Source organism: Hetaerina americana, unplaced genomic scaffold (assembly GCF_022747635.1).
Source record: "Hetaerina americana unplaced genomic scaffold, ioHetAmer1.1.p SCAF_46, whole genome shotgun sequence".
Lineage (NCBI taxonomy): Eukaryota > Metazoa > Arthropoda > Insecta > Odonata > Calopterygidae > Hetaerina > Hetaerina americana.
In genome coordinates, this window is record NW_027287052.1 from 3,645,887 (window position 1) to 3,664,997 (window position 19,111).

The 19,111-nt window shown below is 39.5% G+C and overlaps 1 long non-coding RNA gene across 1 annotated transcript in view; it reads right to left on the minus strand.

Annotated features, from left to right (window-relative positions):
* Nucleotides 1-19,111, minus strand: part of LOC139693325 (uncharacterized) — a 512,487-nt gene that overhangs the window by 116,103 nt on the left and 377,273 nt on the right. The window contains exon 5 of the long non-coding RNA XR_011702038.1: nt 10,072-10,179. This is a non-coding gene — a long non-coding RNA (uncharacterized lncRNA). The remainder of the gene's footprint in view (nt 1-10,071; nt 10,180-19,111) is intronic.

Consider the following 19,111-nt stretch of genomic DNA (forward strand, 5'->3'; position numbering starts at 1 on the left):
ATGGACAAGGAGAAGCCAAAGACGAAGATAGGCACGAGTGAAGATAACAGATGCATTCTCTTATAACAGTGTACGTAATTAAGAGAAATGGCAGAGGAAGGTAAAGAAACAAAACGTATCGTAATACGAAGATATGTATTACTGTGTTTCTTGTATTACATTGTTGCTTTTCTTGATTTTTGTTAAAGATTTGAACCGGGAAGTGAAAAGTAAAATTAGGATGTTCGCGGATGACACGGTGATCTATCGGGAGATATCTGGGGATGAGGATCGTTTTATTCTAGCGCAGGATTTTGATTGCATTACTAAATGGTGTTCTAACTGGGGATTGACACTAAATTATAATAAATGTTCAGTGGTAAATTTCTTAAAAGATCAACGGGATTTGCTTACAAATTAGCTGGAGGTGACCTAGCAGTAGTTGATACGGTAAAATACCTAGGTGTTACATTCACAAAATACTTAACTTGGGGGACTCACATACTTAAAGTCTGCGGTCAAGCATATCAAAAATTGGGATATATTAGACGCGTTGTCGGCAAAAGTGACTCGAAGGTCAAGGAACGTTGTTGCTACGCTCTTTTAAGGCCTCATTTAGAATACGCATGCAGCGTGTGGGATCCGAGTGAAAAAGGCCTCATTCCGGAAATTGAGAAGGTTCAACGCCGGGCAGCCCATTTTGTAAAAAATTCTTCCGATAAAACGCAAAGCGTCACCGAAATGCTCATGGATTTGGGGTGGGAATCATTGGAAGAGAGACGATTCAATGCAAGATTGAAATTATTAAATAAATTCAGTTCCGCATGTTTCAGCACCGAGGTCTCGCAAATTATTCGTACTCCTACATACCTTGGTCACTTGGATCATGCATATAAAATTCGGGAAATAGATGCCAGAACTAGCCGACTCAAGGACTCTTTCTTCCCACGGACAATACGGGATACCAACTGCAGGGTTATAGATAGCAAAAATTCCACTTGCCACCCTCAGCGTCTAAAAAATAATTAGTTCTACTTAAATGCATGCTCTTCCACTAACCTTATGTGTTTTCTTATAATAACCCATTCTTTCCGAATGACCTCATTCGTGTTCTGTTCATCTGTTTTTCAGTTTCCCTTTCAATCCCTCGTCCCTCTCCGCGGGGGCAAATTCCTGCTACCTGCAACGTTGGGTCGCATTCCCTGCCATTTAGAGACTCTTTGGGGGTAGAGTGTTTCGTGGTGCATTTTCATGTGGTAGTGATGTTTCAATTTCTTGCTTGTTGTGTCCTGGCTGGCGTGTTGTAGGATGGCTTCAGTTCTGCATCCTGGTGTGCAGTTGTTTGTTGGTTTCCGGCATATGTATTTGCATGAGTGTTGGATGAAGGGATTGTTACATGAGTGTTTGCGCTGCTGTGGGTGTAATTTTCCACGCTGTTGTTTTGCATGTGGAATTTTTCCTTTTTACGGTTGGTGACCTAACACCCCCCACCACACGCCCTTGCGGCGGCTTGCGTGGTATTATGTAGATGTAGATGCATTAAACGACATCAAATCAAACCAAATGTTCGTTTTGACAGGCTCATCCGGTACTAAGCTTCAGACGCCGAGTGAAAATAATGCATGCAACGTAGGGAGACCAATTCCTTTAACTATCCCCCTTTTACCAGGTATATCTACTACTTCTATAGAATCCTGTACCTTTAGCGTTGACCAGGGTCCAGCCGTGGGAATGCAACTTTAATATGAACTTTAAAGACGATAATATGGCACTGTTCTCTCCGCCAAAAAATAACATTTTGTTGATCCACGGATTTTGCTTTGCTTCAACCGATTTAACCCCATGGGACAAGTTAAAAAAAATGGAATTGATATGAGTCATTTGTAGCTTTATGATTTTTTCCCACTCTGAATCCTAGTTATTTCTCAATATTTAGAAACAGACGTATTAATGGTAGTCATATCCATTGACTCAAGAAATATAAATTTAATTTTAGCCAATTTCGGTCTTCAATGGACTCAAAAAATAGTTTTTCTCTTTAACCCTTGGATAATAAATTAAAGATTTTCTTGAAGTAAATTGGACTCTTTAAGTCCTTATAATGCTGCAATATCCCCATTACCACATACTCTTTGGCTTCAGCTGGTCTGCTTTGAGACAATTTCCTCGCCCGACATTCTGGATTTATATTGGCGGCTTATTTTTTAGGAAATTTTTTTTTACTTACACACATATTTCCTTTTCTCTTCCTATTATTTTATAATATCGTACTCCAAACCGTCCCTTCTTTGCATTCCAAACGGTTGACTAAGATGCCTTTAGGTAAATGTTTAACGTTTAAACCCCGAGGACACTTCTCTATCTTATTTGGTGCACTAGAGAAACGCAGCTCTTTGCTCTTCTGCTTCCCGCTCACGGGTCGACTCCTATCGGAGGGAGCACTCCTTTGAGCCCGCAAATATCCATATTCACATCTACATATTTACCAACCTTGGAGCAAATAAATGCGGGATCTATAAATGATTCCTACTGGGGAAGTTTCTCATAACTTCTTTGGTGGGGAGACTTGGATTTAAGGAAGCGGGAGGTAGAGACGGGAATAAAAGGAACGGCGGCTGACAGAAGTGGTTTAGGATCCTTAGAGAACCACGCCCACGCAACCTCCCCACTGCTCGCCCGACGGTTTCTGCCCCCTCGATCCTAGAATTTCAATAAAGTCAAACCCTGAAAAGTCCTTATTATTGATGGCGACGGACACTTTCTCCGCCACAATTTAATGATGCTTCACTGGTTAGGACCTTTTCAGATGCTTTTTTCGTAGGACGGGAGAAAGAGGGAGAGAGAGAGAGAAATGCCGCCAAAAATTGCGGATTCATTCTCGCGTCGGAGTGATGCTAAAATATGTGGGCAGGTTTAGAGGTGAATGAGGTGGAGGGGGGTTGGGTTAGGAAGGAAAGATTCGAGCGGATGGGGGGCGTCAACTCGCTACCGGGGGAGAGTGAGGGATGGCGTTCGCGGGACAAGTAATTATTTTTTCATTATTCCCATCTCCACAGAGTGGGTTGCGGAAAAAAATACTCCGCCATCGCGAGGGTCTTGAAATGCCGAGCACAATTCTGCTCTGCCAATTTCCCTGGCGCATATCGACGTCGGTGCACTTTCGTACGGCGCTTGAATTGGCTCCTTTGGCAGGAACTAATGAGGCATGAAAATGAATCGATCGGTTTCCAATCATTTACCACGTATTCCCTAATCATTTACCTCGTATTCCCTAATCATTTACCTCGTATTCCCTAATCATTTACCACGTATTCCCTAATCATTTACCTCGTATTCCCTAATCATTTACCACGTATTCCCTAATCATTTACCTCGTATTCCCTAATCATTTACCTCGTATTCCCTAATCATTTACCTCGTATTCCCTAATCATTTACCACGTATTCCCTAATCATTTACCTCGTATTCCCTAATCATTTACCACGTATTCCCTAATCATTTACCACGTATTCCCTAATCATTTACCACGTATTCCCTAATCATTTACCTCGTATTCCCTAATCATTTACCTCGTATTCCCCAAAGGTTTGATGAATGCAAACATGAGAAAACATTGCTGGCCAAACGTTTGGCAATTAATAACGTGAGCTCTTCTATGTTTCGGCGTTGCAAGCACGGTTTTATTGCTAATTCATCATGGTTTTTATCTGCTTTGTCATAAAAACCAATTCCAACTTTCTCCAATTACTCTGGTCCGCGGAGAATTCGGGAGGAAAGGAAATGCTGCGGCGATAAAAATTACAAGGGGACTAATATATTTGGCATGTGGAAGTAGCATAGAGGTGATAACCCGCAAGATGGCGCCAGATATCTGTGTGCTCCATTCATTTAAACCTCCCCGGGTGAATCAAGCCCACTGACTCCATCCAATAGCCGCGTACATATCCCCTCCCACCCCTTGTCCGTGTCCTATTCGTCCCTTGCCTCTCCTCCACTAACCTCCCTCCCAAACTTCCTCTCCGCTCTTCCCCCGAGAGCGGCATTCTGATTAAGAAGGCCACGCCGTCGAAACTTCAAAGCTACATATACTGAACCCTATCATTACTTTCACGGGAAAAGATATTGAAGACTGGCTACGATTTCATAAGAGAACAGATTAGAAAAGGGAGGTCTAAAAATCCCCCTTCCCCCCTTGCAAATCTTTTCCCAGCTTTCACTTCAATCCAGGGTTTCAAGCTCGTTCTATTGTAATCTTTTCCTCAGTTTCTTCTTTATCTTCCTTGAGAAAGCTGGCTTGTACCACCAAAAATTCGAAAAGGTGAGAGTTTCTTTTCTTTCTGGTGTGTTTCTGTGTTTTTGTTCAGTAATGCTAACTTCATGTACATTATTATTCTCATCCTTTATTATATGCATATATATATATACATATACATATATATATATATACATATACATATATATATATACATATACATATATATATATATATATATATATATATACATATTATATGCATATATATATATATATATATGTATATGTATATATATATATATGCATATAATAAAGGATGAGAATAATAATGTACATGAAGTTAGCATTACTGAACAAAAACACAGAAACACACCAGAAAGAAAAGAAACTCTCACCTTTTCGAATTTTTGGTGGTACAAGCATATATGTATATATATATATATATACATATATATATATATATATACATATTATATACATATATATATATATATACATATATATATATATATATATATATATATATATATATATATATATATATATATACACACACACATATATATACATATATATATATATATATTTACATACAAATATTTATCTATATGTATGTAATACATGTATTTTAAATTATAAAACCACAAATATACCCATAAATTTATAAAAATATGGATTAAGAAATCTAACCACAGAAACACAAGGAAGGGACACTCACATACTGTATATCGTTTTGACGTTTTTAGGATTTATGTGATAAATGTCTTAATGAATATTCTTAATCTTAATCTGTAAGAGAGAGTGGGTCGCGGTAGTCCAGAGGTAGAGCGTTGGACCACTGACCGGAGGGCCCCGGGTTCGATTCCAGGCAAGGCACTCTGGACACCTGCAGCTCTACCTAAGCGAAGTGATTTTTCGAGTACCAGATCTTCCTGGGAAACCATAACAGACACAGGGAAAGGAACTGGCCCCCCTACCCATATGTGTGAACTTTACACGCCGTATAGGGCTTGGTACTGGGTGACCTCTACCTTGACCTACTAAACTGACCATCGGGTTGATTACTCTGTTTATGGTTTATTGATAACATGGGTCGCAAAAGTCCAGGGGAAGAGCATTGAGCTATTGACGGCCCGGGTTTGAGTCCTGGGCAGGCCTCTCTGGGCACCTTAAGGTCCACCCAAGCTTTGTGTTTTTTCGTGTATCAGGTATTTCTGAGAAATCATAGCCGGGCACAGTGAAAGAAACTGGTCACCCTCTACAAAATTTTTATTTTGTAGAAAGGGGCCAATAGTAAACTAACATCTACAAAAAATTTATTTAGGATAAGTTTTGTCTGACTCTAGTTATTAATAATGATACTAAATGCCAAACAAAATTATAAAGAATTAAATTGAAATTTTAATGCGAGAAACCATTTTCACGGGTCGAAATATAGGGAACATAAGATTTATGGATTTGTAATTTAATGATTATCCTCGAGGTAGAAATGTTTCATTGCTTTAGAGAAAAAGTGCGATTTTAGGAAAATTTAGTCGTGAAAATAGGCATTGTTGTATGCCTAAAAATCACACAGGTTTATGTATCACGCATTTCAATCCAAAGTAATATATTTTGCAGTTGGTAGTATTCTTTTCGATCCCTTTTCAATCTTTATCGATAATATCCAAAAGCGACAGCGAGTAATGATTTCAAAACTCCTTTGTCTGCATCGCTCCATTATCTTGCCATCCCTGCTATCGATGGCCTTCATTAAACAAGCAAAAATCGTCGTGAAAGAGCTGATATATTTTAATTCCGGCGCCGTTGCCAAGTTAATCTTTTTTACAAAAATCAATTTCAAGCGTGGACGGAGGAGCTGTTATAAAAGTTCTCAAACCGTACAATTATTTTTTTATTAATGAACCCAGGTTTAGGGGGACGCCATCTGATGGAAAAGGGTAACTTTCATTTGGAACTCGGCGAATGGATCGAGAGAAACGAGGAGAGGCAGAATGGTGCTGAATATTTCGCATGCACATACGGTAGAAATCACATTTTGAATCTTTGACTCTTGTGTCCCACAAGGGAGAAATAGAGGGGGCAAAGTCGGATTTGCATCACTGCGTGAAAACGGATGGGAAAATGGCCCAGTATTTGTGATTTGAAAAGGCTCAAGCTTCAATTGGTGATTCGCTGCCTTTCTCGCCGCCTGGTTTCTGCAAAATTCAAACGCGGCTTCATTAAAGCCACACGGAGACCGACTCTGTCTCCATCCCACCATCCATCTCCCTCGTACCGTTGTGTCCCCTGTCGACGTAGATCCGTCCTTGCAACCAGACTTTCAATGGATTGGAGCTCCGACATTTGCAGAACTTCAGCTTACCTGGTTCTCACCGGCCATTGTGTCCAGGTTGGAGGAACAAATTTTTGGACTTTTTAATAAAAATAGCCGAAACGCATTTGACTGACTACCCCATGAGGTCTTCACGCAGGCCTCCCTGGGATGGGATAGTCCACCTCAAAATGCTTCCCGACGTAGTCCACCTCAAAATGCTTCCCGGGAGATATATTTACCAGCAGCGACTGATTCATGAATGCTGAGACCACTGTTTACAGCTAAAACGAATGAGCGACTAAATCAATATTCTCTTAAAGAAGACAACGAAGTACAGTTTTTCTGGAAAATACCCAGTATTATTCTTTCATTATCGACTAATTAGTTGAATTTGTTTAGTAAAATATACCTGCAAATGAAAATAGCATGCGGTTTAAATTTCTATTAGCTATTTAAAACCTAATTAATTAGCTATTTCATCATAGTGTGTTTGAAAGCAACCCCATGTGGTGACGTCACGTATGATTATACAGTTTCTCCGAAATATTTTATAGATACAGTTTGAAGATATGCAGGTTTCTTTCAATTACAAGGTAAATTAGTTTTTTGATGATGAGAACCAAAAATAAATTAATTTATCATACATTAATTCATGCACGCATCTTCAACCCTTTTATTCCATTTAATGTATCCTCAAGGAGAAAATTACTTCATTGGAGCAATTAAAATCGGAAAAGAAAGTAGTAATTCAAAGTTTACATATTACATAAATGCGGGACCGGGAAATGTGCCTATTTGATGTTTAGCCCTTAGCGATGTGACCCACGAGGATGTCGATACGCCGTTCAAAAATGAGAAAGGTTTCAATCATTTCTTGCTTTGCTGATTCACGCAACGCTTTCAAACCGAATTACACTTACCCCTCATCGAATTGTTGATTCTCACACGAGCGGAGTAATCTCATTTACTCTTCCCTCCTGATTGCACCATTATATAGTGCCGCAAACTTTGCGTACGCCCTCAGATCCCAAGCGGAATTGATTTGCGAGCTTAGCACGGAATAAATTCTCTCGACTCGAGCCTTCTGAGTGGATTTAGATACCGCCGGAACCCATGAAAACGGAAAGACATTTGCATCATGAAATATGGTGGATGCCTAGGCATTTTCAGAATGGGGAGTTGGAGAACCGAAGCTCGGTCACGAGTCGTGACGGAAACTTATGAAACGGTGAGTACACAGTGCGAGACTAGGAGACAGTATCTCTCTCGAGTACGTGCTCTCAAAACTATCACGTAGCAGTAAATGAAGGGTTTCCCTCCGATTTCCAAAATACGGGATATTATAACCAGGGCATCATTCATCAAGTCGCACGACCTAGTGAGCGCATTTGCTGCATTGAACTGTACACCGTAAATGTTTGGATATCCACGAGCACTGGCCTAGGCAAAGGGAATTGGATAAAAAAAAGAGCATGCAAAATGTGTATACACATATCTGTACATTATCAGGTCCAGAGAAGGGAAGATTTGAAAATTGAGCCATAAAGAGGAATGATAAAAATGAGGAATGACTTTGAGGAGTGAAAAAAGAAGTGAGAGAAAAGAGATAAATTATTAACACCTACTGTGATGCGATCGTTTGTTCTATATCATTTTGGAAATAGCCGTAAAAAAGCCTCAAAACACTATGAGAAGTCGAAGGAAGGATCACAATCAAACAGGCAATGAAAAACATTAGCGTAAGAGAGACTGAAGATTTGAAATGACTAATCATAAGATAGCTCTGAGATCGTTACAAACCAATTCTAGGGTCGACATATTGGTGATTAATAGTTCTGGAAGCCTAGCAAAACAGTGTACGAGTCGAAATACCGACAAGATGATAAATTTGGGAGCTTTAAAAACCAATCCTAAGGTCGATAGTGCATAATACTGAATTGGCGGAAAAGAGCAGTGCTTATAAGACAGGAAGATAACAAAAATATGCATAGTCCAGCAAATTTGAAAGAGAAATTTCATGAAAAATATATTTAGCAGCGATCAATTACTGAAATAGATGTGAAAGAATTATGAAATAGCCTAAATTATCAAATAATATGCCAATATTTAGCGGAAAAATGTACTTTGGAATATTTGAACTCGGTCCATTTTGTATAAGAATTTTCCCGCTCAAATAGACCGTAAAAAAAGGCTACGTAGCAATCGCACAAAATTTTAGTTTTTATTTAGATTCCAAAGTAGTTGCAGGTATAATGGACAAACTACTTGCAAAACTGTTCCCCTTTTCTCCTAATATCAAATGGCGTTAATGCAAATATTTCACCCTGGAGGACATTTGGTTTAACCCCTTCACTAGGATTGTACATCTACATCTATATCCAGACAGACATTTCCAAAAAAATGTATTTTTAGAAAGACTCTTAGTGAGTTTTCATCAAAACGTGAGGTGACTGAATTATTTCATTTTTGATTTTCTTACACTAGCAGTAATCTTTTATTGTCCGCTTTTGCCAAATTTTGCAGCAAGGGATTATAATACATCTACGGAAATGATTTGAAACTTCGACTCTTGAGTCTTGCTAAGTATTATAAACATGAAATGGGCGGTAAAATTGACGCAAGGGAAGTGACTTCACACATAATTCAATAGTTTCTTCAAAAAAACCTTTACAACAGAACGACAGAAACAGAACTCACGTCATGGATTATGTGATCGTAGAGTCTAAGAGTCATACCCAGTAAATGATGGTTATTCAATGAAACCTGAGGGGAGAATTTTTTCTCGGTGTCTTAAAAGTCCATAAAAATATATTAATGACATGGAAAACCGCGAAGCTACTGAAGAGAACATGTTATTTATGATATCATATTAACCCCGAACTCAGATCCTAAACTTTTCCGAATGGATAATACCTAACTTTGCAATATGCCCTTTACTACCATTTCCCTTCTGGAAGCGTATCATTACGGAGAGTGAAAATTATGTTAAAACAGCTCAATTTAAATATAAAAATGTGTTAGTGTTATCGCTTCAAAATCCATCACCTCCATAGTCCGTAGACATTATTTGCAATGACGTAATAACCCTAATGCACAAACTGCCTTGATAATACTAAGAAGAGATGATATAATAAAAACACCAGAATAATTAGAATAACAGTAATATTTTTATAAAACCAAACTTATTGTTCTACCATATGTCAATTTGCATCATTTTCACGAATTCTCATCTTGATCAGTTGCATTAAAAATGAGTGAAGGGGCTAGGGATTTTAGACCACGATACTCTTATAATAGTTTGTCGGATATTGGTGTATCTGTTCAACACGTGAACGACGATCGGTTCTCCTCATCAATTTCTTGGGAATACACGATCGAGGTATGGCAAATATATGGCTTGAATAGACAGTTAAGAGGTTAAATTCTTTACAAATTTTACCCGTGAGTAGAAGTATTTGCGTTCACAGATGGAAATATTAACGCACTTTGTTGAGAGGTTGTTTGGAGAATTGCAAGCATACCTTTTAATTAAGGAAGGTTCTAGGCCGTATCCACATTACTAGACGCATCCCTCAGTAGGCATTGGCAGGTGCTGGAAGCCTATGGGCGGCCCGTGTTTATCGCCTGACCTGAAATTACATTAAAAACTTCTATAGAACTTTACCGTGATAAATATGAGAATCATATATTAAAATAGTACTATTATTAATTAAATAATGTTATATATATTATACCGCTTTCACATTTTTTGTACCTTATTCAAGTCAACCACCACCAGCCACAGTAGTCAAACGGGTTATTTTGCAGTCGCAGGGAAAAAGGGGATGAAATCAATCAATGACAATAGACGAATTAAATTATACATAAATTTATATAATTTTATATACTTAAGATTGCCAAGGTTGTGTGTTTACACACAAACAACTCAGGCGAGAACTCTGTGTGGGAAACAATGATAAAGGGTGAAGATCGTGATCGGAAGGAAAGCCCAGCGTAGGACTCTTTGAAAGGTGTTCCCACGGTGACTGTATTTGAGGAATTCTTCTTTCAGCTTGCTAACTTTTTAATTTTGTTAGGATTCTTTGACTATTATTCCAAGGAAAAGAAAAATGAATTAATGTAGTATTCTGTTAGAGCACTGGATACCCGTATTAAACGAATTTGTCATTTTATATGCGTTAATAATGTCTCTCCAATATAATTTGAACTAGTGAATAGAAAATTTCCATATTTTATCGGTGAAATAAAGTAGTGAACAAACGTATTAATCCTTCCAGATTATGAGAATAACAAACTTTGCACTTTTTCTCAGAATTATTTGTAACCTACAACGCGCTTCAATTCATCGAACCATCAGGAACCTTCATCGCCTGAGTTTGTTGAATAAATTATTTTAGACTTAATAATTGAGCAGAAAATATTGTGTAGATTCTTTTAAAAGAAAATTTATCACGGTAGAGCGAGGTTAAGGTATCTGGAAAGGATATTCACAAAATCAACAGTTCTCTAACAGTCCGACAAATTGCAACAGGAATGAGATCACAGTAATCAAATCGGGTATACCGTCGTAAATCCTTTCTCTACGCCGTTGGAGCTAACCATACGCGTTCCATACATCGGTTTTGATCGTTCCAATTTACAAAACTTGAGATTTTGAAAATTTCCCAAAACATTTTCAGGGTAGTTCAAATCACAAACCAACCATTGACTTATAACAGCATTTGAATAAGTACCTCGTCAGATAAAGCAACTCAACCCCCAGTAATTCAAACACCTGCTCACAAAATAAACGAAATCCTTTTTCACCAAAATGTTTTGACATGAATCTTGAAAGTACTTGCCTTCGGTTACGCTCTCGATATTTCCACGAGGAATTTATATTTCCAATGTTCTCTTCTGTTCTCTCTCGCTTCTGCAATTCCCGTGTTTTGGCGACCACTTTCATTTCTATTTCGGACGAAGCAACTGATTTTATTTTACATTCCACTACGTCACGATCAGATCAAGCGAGTTAAATATACATCCGTGCACAAATGTGTATATATGAGTCGATTCTCCTCCGGACAGCTGTCATTCGCGTTGCGTACTCGAATTTAGGGGAAACAAGGATTGCGGGAGAAGAGAGGGAAGTGACGCTGATGTTTGAGAAAGGACCAGTGAAAAGTGTTGATTGACTTTGATTTAAAAGTTAAATACACAAAGAAAGGATAATCGCATATACGTTTGACGTTTCAACCGCTAGGCCACCATCTTCAACATTCCATTGCCTGTGAAAGAGCGGAAAGTATAAACAAGATTTAAAACATTAAAATTATCGGTAACAATTTTTTCCTTGCGTGTGCGTGAAGTGAGATTCAGACCGTCGGTTATAAGTGTTTGCATGATCGCAGATCTTATTGGTGGAGTACCGGTGGTTAGTCATGCGGAGGGAAAGAGTGGTAATTCATTCATCACTCAAGTAGTTACAGGAGATGCGGTCGGTTAACAATTTTTTGTATGCGCCGGTGGCAAAGGATCTTGGTTTGGGATTTTGTAGCCAAGGCAGAGCAGGTCGAGGGGATCGGGATGGTTCAGTGGCTAACGTTAAGGCTTCCCACTGAGAGGGCCCGGGTTCAAATCCTGGAGACCAGAAATACTTTTTCAGTGTTATCTCGATCCCTACTTGAGATGCTTTTTGGAGAGCACTTTGAGTGAGTACACCGTCCGTCGGATGGGACGTTAAACTGCGGGCTCCTTTGCGCCTTCCAACAAGAGTAGGCTAATGCCGACGGCGGGTTTCACCCACCCTTCATCATTTCCCTTCCATCTCTAATGGCCTTAGCTGCCGGTTGCCTCCCTTAAAACCTTCTAATGAGAGCAGGTCGAAGAAGATATAAGTATTTGCAGTGTCAGCGGATAATTGGTGCGAGGATGGGCAGAGAAGAGAAGGGGACCCGCATATGGTCTTGTACGTATATTTGAAGATGTCCCGCTAATTCCACGGACATATAAATGAGAAGGAGGGAAAACCTAAGAATAAAAATGATGTGGACTGATTGTTGTGAGCAATAGGGTAGAGTTGAGTATTATGGCAACAAACACATATAGTGTTTTGTAAAGGTGAGTGAGTTATACTGTAAGAGTGGGCCCTGGAGCTCCCTTCCTTTGTTTTCCAAAGAGGATTCGAAACGGCGGGAAACTGCTTTGATGTGATGTAATGCCGGATCTAAATGGAGGACTTTTCTAATGCCCTCGTTCCTGATGAATCGGGGTACTCCAACAATCTTCCTCCCTATTTTATTTTCGTCCGACTGGATCCTATTTGGGTGGGACTTGGCTGCTGGACACCAAGACGGGGAGGCGTTTGAGGGAAGGGGAAGTATCACGCAATCAATTTGAGTTATGGTCGTACCAGGAAAATTTTTAATTGATCTTCCTGTGAATTCCTATCTATTTGCGCGCTCAAGGTCACTATTTTACTGTTGTGTGCCACGACTGTGTAACCTAAGAGATAACTATCGCTTCGCGAGCGTGTCCATGCCTGTGTACTCACTCATAAAGGCACACACAAACACATATTTTTTAAGGTAATCTACCGGTTAAGGTAGGTTTTTGGATGGACACAAGAACCAAACAAATATTTTATTACTCCTAACAAAACAAAAAATCCATCATCCTACTCTATAACAGGTCCCTCTTCAGTTCTGAGTACTTTCTTCCTCCCTTCATCCCGTCCAACATCCCTATCCTGTTCCTTCCCTTTCCTCTTTTGCCCAACATTCTACCCTTTATGACAGTCTTCAACATCCCACTGCCGGTCAACACCCCCTTCATCCACTTTTCCTGCCTCCATAGGATTTCTCCCAACAAACCCCTCTCTTCGCCCACCATACCAAGTACTTCCTCATTTCCATGTAGGCTTCCGCGGAGATTATTGATGTAGGAAGTGGTTCTTTCGGGTTTTCTTCCGCGTGTATCCATTTTCCGGACAATATTTCGCCAACGTTCCAGTTTGCTTCCTCAGGTCCACTGAAGTGCCGATGCAGGTTTTGGTCCAATATATATACCCTCCGTTTGGCGCCTATTTTTTGGAGGTGTGCTCTGATTCGTTGAAATCCTAGAGGACACGTTTCCACGCGCTGGCGAGGGGGTAGCCGTCCTCGCGGTTGAAATTTCTGGGCGTTTTTGCAATTTCAATTGCCTCTCTGATGATCCTTGGGTAGTAGCGGCCTTCTTTATTCAATAAAGTGGCGTTGTCAAACTCAATATTATGTGTCGGTCCACTCCAATGATGTTCAGCCACCGCTGACTGCTGGAACTGTCTATTTTTTACGGTCCTTCTGTGCTCTTGGACTCGGCATTTCAGCGCTCTTGATGTTTGGCCGATGTAGGAGTTGCCGCAGCTGCATTTGATTTGGTAGATTCCTCCAGAGATGTCTTTTGGGAGGCGGTCTTTCGCGTTGACGAGGATATTGGCCATTTTGGTTACGCATTTGAACCTGGCCGAGACGTTGTGTTTCCGGAGGGCCCTCGCAATTTTTTCCGTTGTTCCGGCGACGTACGGCAGGATAGCGTGTGCCGTCGCCTTTTCCTTAGGGCTAGTCTGGTCGGTCCTCTCCAGGGCCATCCCCTTCTTTCCTTCCACCCTGTGCATTATCTTCAGAATGTTGTCACGCCGGAAGCCATTCATCTGGAACGTTTGCAGCAGATGTTGTTTTTCTTTTCCAATTGAGGCAGCGTCAGAGAGGGAGCATGCTCGGTGGAGTAAGGTTTTAATTACTCCGGCTTTTTGTTGGGGGTGGTGATGGGAGTCTGCATGGAGATATTGGTCCGTATGGGTCTTTTTCCGAAAAACGGAGTGTCCTAAAGACCCATTTTCTTTTTTCTCGACCAGGACATCCAGAAAGGGCAGCCGGTTGTCCGTTTTCATCTCCATGGTGAATTTAATAGCACCATTTTGTGCGTTGAGGTGTTGCAGGAACTTCTGGAGTTCTTCTTTTCCGTGGGGCCATATCACAAATGTGTCGTCCACATATCTCACAAAGGGTTTGGGTTTTTTGTGGAAGGATTGCAAGGCTTTTCGTTCAAAAGCTTCCATGAAAAGATTGGTGATCACCGGTGAGAGTGGGGACCCCATTGCAGCGCCATTTGTTTGCCTGTAGAATTTTCCGTTCCACGTGAAGTAAGCGTTTCTCAGGCAAAACTCCACCTTCTTTGGGATGTCTTTCGGGAGGCCGTCACTCGTGAGTGATTTGATAATCTCTACTGCTTCACCGATCGTGATGCTTGTGAAGAGAGAAACTACGTCAAAACTCACTAAAATATCCTCTTTGCTTATTTTGGTCTCTTTTATAATCTCAATGAAGTGAGCGGAGTTCTTCACGTGCGTTGACGACTTACCAGAGAACGGTAAGAGTTGCTGGGCCAAATATTTGGCGAGTTTGTGGTATGGAGAGTCTATGGCACTCATGATGGGTCGTAGAGGGACACCTGGCTTATGGATCTTAGGTAGGCCATACAATCTAGGTGGTTTGGGAGCCGATTCGACGTTCCACCGTCTCTCATCTGGAGGGATCGAAGACTGTGTAATTATTTGCTTAATCCCTTTTTGGATCCTGGAGGTGGGATCCCGTTTTTCTTCCGAGTAAGTCTCATCGTTCAGGAGACTGTTGATTTTTCTATTGAAGTCATTCTTCTTCATCAACACCGTTGCGTGGAAATCCAATGGAGGCAGGCAATTAGCATCCTACTCTATATCAGGTCCCTCTTTATCTCTGAGTACTTTTTTCCTCCCTTCATCCCGTCCAACATCCCTATCCTGCTCCTTCCGTTTTCCTGGTTTACCTAATATTCTCCCCTCAATTACAGTCTTCAACATCTACTGCCGCCTAATACGCCCTTCATCCACTTTTCCTGCCGCCATAGGATTTCTCCCAACAAACCCCTATCTCCGCCCACAATACCGAGTACTTCCTCATTTGTTTTCTTCTCGGTCCGTTTCACCTTCTCCATTCTTCTCCACACCCACATTTCAAAAGCCTCCAGTCTGCGTCTATCCTCCTGCTTCATTGACCACGTTTCCGCGCCGTACACTAGACTCCTAAGGTTTTTAGGAGTCTTTCCTTAATATCCTTACTCAAGGTCCTTGTTCTCAAATCAAACTGTTCTACCTGCTCTAGTTATTACCGTCCAATTTTAATATTTAGCTTAGCCTTTTCTTTCTGAAAAATCGCATTATCTTTGCTTTATTAAAATTGAATCTCATCCCGTACCTGTGGCACTGAATTTCCAATTCACTCAGCAATGCTTGCAGCCCCTTGGCTGACTGACAAACTATAGCTTGGTCATCAGCGAACCTAACTGATTTTACGATTCCCCGCCCACTTTCATTCCTACCTCCAGTTCTTCCCATGTCTCTTTAATCATTTCCTCCACATATGCGTCGAACAGCACCGGTGATAATGGGCAATCCTACCTTACACCTCTTCCTAACACTGCCCAACCGGACTCCCCGTTCCCCACTCGTACCTGAGCAGTCTGAGACATGTACAGGTTGTGGATTAGCCTCCTTTCCCTCCAATCTATTCCTATTTTCTGCAGAATACTCATTAGTTTTTCCCAAATCACTCTATCAAACGCTTTTTTGAAATCTACGAAACAGGCAAATACCTCCTGGTTGTGCTCTATATTTCTCTCGGTTAATAATCTCATTACTGCAATGGCATCACGCGTACCTCTCCCATTCCTAAACCCAAACTGATCATCTCCTAAGTACTCATTTCCCCTACTCTCTATCCTTTTGTTTATGACCCTGAGAACAACCTTAGCTGCGTGGGATATCAAACTTATTTTTCTGTGGCCTTCAAATGATGTAATCTTTGCCTTTTTCGGAATAGTAACACTGATCTCACAATAATTTCCGGACGGATTCCTTCTTCAAAGATACTACAAATCAGTCCATATAGTCTCTTCCTCCCACATATTCCTAAAACTTTTACTTGTTCCGTAAGAATATTATCTATCACCACGGAGTTATTGGATTTCATCTCTCTAAATGCCCATTCTATCTCAACGTCGAGTATGCCTGGATCTAACCTATCTTCCTCTACGTCATGTTCTCTTCATATATCTATGCTTGTTGGCCTAAGTTCTTTACTATACAATTTGCCAACATATTCTCTCTAGGTCAACTATTACCTTACATGAGTTTTATCTCTCTGTTAACAAATATTCCTTTCTTAATTCCCGATAAAGATTTAACTTTGCTGTACAGCGCACCAATGTCACCCTTCTTCAGCAAACTTCCATATCCTCGCACTGCGTTTTCCACCATTCTTCTTTTGTTTTATCTATTGCCAGTCTCACGTTATTATTTAACTATTTGTACTTAATTTTGCCTCGGCGTTTACCCTCTTCCATTTTCTTCTGTAATCTCATCCATGATCCAATATACGTTTATATACATAAACATATATATGTATATACACATATATATATATATATATATATATATATATATATATATATATATATATAGTACAATACACAGTAACACACAATATAGAAACACAAAAAAAGAAGAACACTCACACGTTATTTCTTGATATTTCGACGGAAACAATCCGTCTTCCTCTGAAGATATAGAAGTAATTACTAGAAGTGATTACTTCTATATCTTCAGAGGAAGACGGATTGTTTCCGTCGAAATATCAAGAAATAACGTGTGAGTGTTCTTCTTTTTTGTGTTTCTATATTGTGTGTTACTGTGTATTGTACTATTCGGCACTTCCGTGTTACGTCTACGAAAGCATATATATATATATATATATATATATATATATATATATATATATATATATATATATATATATATATATATATATATATATATATATATATATATATATATATATATTTATATATATATGAGTGTGTAGGTTATATCCCTTTCCTCCGCTAGTCAATCGCGTCATCGTGCCAAGAGTGAAGGCGAAATTGGAGAAAACATTGGTCAGTAGGAGAGGATGGGACTGAATAAATGCGTGAAATGAGAGACGGGAGTGAGCGGGCTAGAGAGAGAAATAACCCGAGGGAGATGAAAGAGAATAGAGGATGCCGTAGCCATCAAATCCATGTCACTCAACGACGCACCGCTCACCCGGCGCACGCTTTGGCGTCGCCTCACTGGGAATTTGAATTACTCGCCATAAGCTCTTCGCTGGTTGGGAGGAATATTTTCTTGAATTAAAATTGAAACCAATTCCGCACGCATGTCCGACAAAACAAGCTCATGAATAGAATTCATTACATGGATACACCGCCATTATTTGAAAAATTACCAAACGTCGTCTCTGATAAAGTTTTCTGTTGCAGCGGAAAATAATTGCGGGATAAAAGTATCCCATGGCAACACTATTGTGCTATTTAAATAGGCCTTAGAGTATCACACGTGAAAACTGTACTGCATAATAATATTAATCCTATACCCATAATATATAGAAACTATTTCTGTCACATATTTTCATCCGCATAAGTTTTCTGACGAATGTATAAAAATATCTCCCACGTCGTCATTCATGATAACCTCGTGTACTCTTCCTTGCCATCTACTTTTGCTTTTATTTATTGAATTCCTCCGATATTTTGTATTTTGGTTGCATTTTTAGCTATGTTACAAGAGTTTTTTCCGGTTTCCATGGATACATTTCCCTTTTTAGTTGATTTTCCAAGGTAATTGACCTTTTAGAGTATTTACACTGAATAAATACCTTAGGTTTTCTCTAGCTCTTTGCTACCACGGAAAGTATTTGTCTGCCTTATTATACTTTGTTTACTTGTTAATAGCAGATTATATCAGTTCACCAAGATAATTGATGTACCAATTCGATACTGACTGAATATAGATTTAAGAAAGTTACTATTTACTACTGAATCTCTCTTTAATTTATAACTAGTGTGTTTCAGGTCCCAATTTTCAACAATGCCCATAGTGTTGCCACGAAGATGATAAACTCGTAATTATATCGCAGATATCAGGAAATTCTTTTGGAACTTGAATAAAAGTGGGTTAAAATTTGAACAACAGGATAATAGAAATGCTTCTTATAAGATTTAAAATTATATAAGATATTTGGAAAAGATTTATATATTAAATGAATACACCACAAAAAAATATTATAAATATAACCCACATCTATAAGCAAGGTAAATTCAAAATTATTTTTAACAAAATCGATTGTTATATCCAGCCTATCCGTATATTTGAAATTGAAACCGAAGCTTCCGCGACTACATTAGCTGATTAAATTTATAAATCAACGGCGTTAATGTTTTACGCCATAAAAACGGCTTTAAGATTAAAAAAAGTCTTTCCAGATATTTTGTCTAATCTTTGTTATTCAAAAGGATACAGGGTTCGTCCGGAAAATAAGTGTACTGAGCTCAGGAAAAAAAATTTATTACACTTTTACATATCTTAAGCTAATATTCCTCAAAATAGGACCCTTGTGAGTCGATACACTTGTTCCAGCGGCGTTCCCATTCCTGGAACGCTCCCGCGAAGGCATCATCGGGAACCTCTCG